This window comes from Papio anubis, chromosome 14, assembly GCF_008728515.1.
Source record: "Papio anubis isolate 15944 chromosome 14, Panubis1.0, whole genome shotgun sequence".
Classification (NCBI taxonomy): domain Eukaryota; kingdom Metazoa; phylum Chordata; class Mammalia; order Primates; family Cercopithecidae; genus Papio; species Papio anubis.
In genome coordinates this window covers 37348690-37353600 of record NC_044989.1, presented here as the reverse complement: position 1 = coordinate 37353600, position 4911 = coordinate 37348690, and positions in this window count along the sequence as shown.

Here is a 4911-nt window from a genome sequence, read left to right as displayed (position 1 = left end):
TCCACATTAGTAGTTACCATTAATTGTACTCTGACCGCGACCCGAACCTGACTGCCCGCTATGTATATTATTTTACGGAATATTCGCAATAACACATGCAACAGGTGCTGAGTGTATCTCATTTTACAGAGAAAGCAAGAGGCTTACACTGCCCACAATCGCACCGTTAGGAAAAAACAGAATTCACATTTGAACCCAGGACACTGAGGCTGTGTAGTCTGTTTTGGGTCGTTTTTCTAACACCCTGGAAATTAAGGTGTGATTAGTCTCAGAGGAGCACCAACATAGGCATCACCTGAAAACTTGTTAGAAATGCAGAACTAGGCAGCGCGCGGTGGCTCACGCCTGTAATCCCAGCACTTTGGAAGGCGGAGATGGGCGGATCACGAGATCAGGAGACCGAGACCATCCTGGCTAACTTGGTGAAACCCCGTCTGTACTAAAAATAAAAATAAAAATAAATAGCCGGGCATAGTGGCATGCGCCTGTAGTCCCAGCTACTCGGGAGGCTGAGGCAGGACAATCGCTTGAACCCGGGAGGCGGAGGTTGCGATGAGCCGAGATCGCGCCACTGCACTCCAGCCTGGACAACAGAGTGAGACTCCGTCTCAAAAAAAAAAAAAGAGAAGAAAAGAAAAGAAAAAGAAATGCAGAACTACTGGATCTGAAACTGCATTTTAGCCAGATCCATAAAGAATTATTTTGCAAAGTAACACTTGAAGAGAAGACGCAAAGGGGACAAGGAAACAGAGAAGAGAAAAGGAATATAAAAGTATATTGAAGTACCGTGTGCAAGACAAAGCCTGGAACACCCAAAATAGACCCAGATCTACCTTCATCGAAGTTCTAGTCTACTTAGGGGTATTTACCACAAATAACTGATGAAAAGTACACAATGATAAGGGCCTTGCTTCTCATCCGAGGAATCTGTAAAGATTTTAGAGAAGGGGTGACAGCTGGAGCTAACTCTGACCATGCCAAGTAAAGGAAGTGCTTCTGCAAGGTGTTCTGTGATTGCCCCAATTTTCCTATCTAACACCCGCCCTCCCACAGTCCAGCCTATGTGGTTCATCTGTGTAACTAAAGCATCATAAATTGTGAAAAATGTGAATGTGTAAACTATGTTGATTTAAAGCATGTCATTGTTACTCAAGATCACTCAGATCTACACAGATCCAGAACTCTAACCTCTTCCACTATATCAACCTCTCTAGTATCCTCTTAAAGTCTGGGCTTTGCACATTCTCTTGATCTCTCTCCTCTATAGAAACTGTCTCTGGCTTGAACCTCGGTTCTATTTAACAATATACATTTGACTTTCTCTCAAACTTTTTTCAGAAGCTCCCTTTCTGCATTATGTTGCTTTTTATTTTGTCTGTTATTGTTTTCACTGTCATTAACTATTTTTCTCAAAACTTTCAGCACTCTACCCCTATACCACCGAAGTTCCCTTTTCCCCTCCAACTGACACATTCACAATCTTTTTTCTTTTTCTTCTTTTCCTAATCATCGGCTTCTTGTTCCTTCTTCTTCTTCGGGGTCTTACTCTGTCACCAGGCTAGAGTGCAGTGGCACAATCAGAGCTCACTGCAGCCTTGACCTCCCAGGCTCAAGTAATCCTACCCCCGCCCCCAGCCTCCCAAGTAACTGAGACTACAGATACTCACCACCACACCGGGCTAATTTAAAAAAAAAAAAAAAAATTGTAGAGACAGGGTTTCCCTGTGTTGCCCAGGCTAGTCTCCAACTTCTGGGCTCAAGTGATCCTCCCTCCTTGGCCTCCCAAGTGTTAGAAATACAGCTGTGAGCCACTGTGTCTGCCCTTCTTTTTTTTTTTTTTTTCTTTTTTTTTTTTTTAATGAGATGGAGTCTCGCTCTGTTGCCCAGGCTGTAGTGCAGTGGCTCAGTCTTTGCTCACTGCAACCTCCGCCTCCAGAGTTCAAGCGATTCTCCTGCCTCAGTCTCCTGAGTAGCTGGGACTACAGGTGCATGCCACCACGCCTGGCTAATTTTTTGCATTTTTAGTAGAGATGGGGTTTCACCATGTTAGCCAGGATAGTCTCGATCTCCTGACCTCGTGGTCCTCCCTCCTTGACCTCCCAAAGTGCTGGGATTACAGGCGTGAGCCACCGTGCCCAGCCTGCCCTTCTTCTTTTTAAAAAAAAAAAGAAAGAAAAAGAATAGTCAAGTACAGTAGTGAGAAGGGGGAAGGAGTAAGTACATCCACAATCTTTAAAGATTCATCCATAATAAATATTTTCTTATTAAAAGCATCCACCATGACTTCCATGAAACACTTCGTTAAAAATCATTTAAGATACTATGCCTTGAGCTTCCAGGCCTGTCTTTGTCCGCTTCGGCTGCTATAACCAAATGCCATAAACTGATGGCTTATAATCAACAGAAATTTGTTTCTTATGATTCTAAAGACTGGGAAGTCCAAAATCAGGGTGCCACAAGATTCAACATGTGGTAAAGACCAACTTTCTGGTTTCTGAGATGGTGCCTTCTCACTGTGTCCTCACATGGTACAAGGGGCAAGGGCCTCTCTGGTGCCTCTTTTAAAACATTAATCCTTGGCCAGGCAAGTGGCTCACACCTGTAATTGCAACACTTTGGGAGGCCAAGGTAGTGGGCTCACCTGAGGTCAGGAGTTTGAGAGCAGTCCAGACAACACGGTGAAACCCCATCTCTACTAAAACCATAAAAATTAGCTGGGCGTGGTGGCACACACCTGTAGTCCCAGCTATGCAGGAGGCTGAGGCAGGAGAATTGCTTGAACTCAGGAGGCAGAAATTGCAGCCTGGACGACATAGTGAGACTCCATCTCAAAATAAATAAATAAATAAAAGGACACTAATACCATTCATGAGGGCAGAGCCCTCATGACCTAATCACTTCCCAAAGGCCCTGCCTCCTAATGCCATCACTGGGGATTTCAACATATGAATTTAGGGAGAACAAAAACTTTCAGACCATATAGCAAGGCTCCACTCCATTGGTTTGAAGTACCAGAATATCAGTGTTAAGAGCACCAGGATGACAAAGTAAAATGAAAAAGCCATTGGGGCTGGGTGCAGTGGCTCACACCGGTAATCCCAGCACTTTGGGAGGCCAAGGCGGGCAGATCACCTGAGGTCAGGAGTTGGAGACCAGCCTGGCCAACAAGGAGAAACCCCATCTCCACTAAAAATACAAAAATTAGCTGGATGAGGTGGAGCACGCCGGTAATCCCAGCTATTTGGAAGGCTGAGGCAGGAGAATTGCTTGAACCTAGGAGGCAGAGGTTACAGTGAGCCAAGATCGCACCACTGCACTCCAGGCTGGGTGACAGAATGAGACTCCATGTCAAAAAAGGAAGGAAGGAAGGAAAGAAGGAAGGAAGGAAAGAAGGAAGGAAGGAAGGAAGGAAGGAAGGAAGGAAGGAAGGAAGGAAGGAAGGAAGGAAGGAAGGAAGGAAGGAAAGAAGGAAAGAAGGAGAAAGAAGAAAAGAAAAGGGCGTTGGAATGGTTCAGATTGAAAAAAGAAAAGAGGGGAAGAAAGCTTAAAGAAATGGTAACAAGCTTTACCAACTTGGGCCTGGCAGAGTGGCTCCTGCAAAGAACAGTGGCAAGAAGAAAATGGACCATTCTGCCATCAATGATGTGATGACCCAAGAATACACCGACATTCACAAGCGCGTGTATGGAGTGGGCTTCAAGAAGTATGTCCCTCAGACACTCAAAGAGATCTGGAAATTTTGCCATGAAGGAGATGGGAACTCCAGATGTGTGCATTGATACCAGGCTCAATAAAGTTGTATTTGCCAAAGGAATAAGGAATGTCCCGTACCGTATCCGCTTGCAGTTGTCCAGAGGATGTAACGAGGATGAAGATTCACCAAATAAGCTCCGTACTTTAATTACCTATGTACCTGTTAGCACTTTCAAAAATCTACAGACAGTCGATCAGGCATGGTGGCTCATGCCTGTAACTCCAGCACTTTGGGAAGCCAAGACGGGCGGATCACCTGAGGTCAGGAGTTCAAGACCAGCTTGGCCTGTATGGTGAAACCCCATCTCTACTAAAAATACAAAAAATTAGCCGAGATCACACCACTGCACTCCAGCCTGGGTGACAGAGAAAGGCTTTATCTTGGAAAAAAAAATCTACAGAGAGTCAATGTGGATGAGAACTAACCACTGGATATTCAGCTACATCAATTATAGTTATAAAATTGCCTTCACAAAAAAAAAAAAACAGAAATTGTAAGAAAGACTGAAATAATTGTATAAAAATGTTATGATTTCTGTGGGAAAATATATATAAACTAATAACGGTATTGCACAAAGCTTGACATCTCCATAAATGTTTCTTATACACTCTGAACCCCACTATAGATTTCACAAACACATTTTGAGATAAGACACATTTTGGCCACAAGGTTTAGAGCAGGAAAAGTGTAGACTCCAGTAGAAACTTTTACCAAGGGTCCTTTAGCGACAGTGCCTTCCTGGTCCTAGCCTGGTTTACTAATTCTGACAGAGGAATGCAAATGACGAGAAAGATGTGATAGTTCTCTCCAAAGCACAGAAGCAAGCTAAAATCCCAGTCTTCTGTAATGGCCTTAGGGACCTCCACTTTAACGAATATGTACTAGGTTTGCTGTACATTCTCCCATCTTCACCTAAAGCCTGTATTTTTCACATTTTCTTCTTCTTCTTTCTCCTCCCTCCTCCTCCTCCTCCTCCCTCCTCCTTCTCTCCTCCCTCCTCCTCCTCCTCCTCCTCCCTCCTCCTCCTCCCTCCTCCTCCTCCTCCTCCCTCCTCCTCCTCCTCCTCCTTCTTCTTCTTCTTCTTCTTCTTCTCTCTTCTTCTTCTTCTTCTTCTTCTTCTTCTTCTGTATATGTCTATAAACTGGAAAAAACAAAGG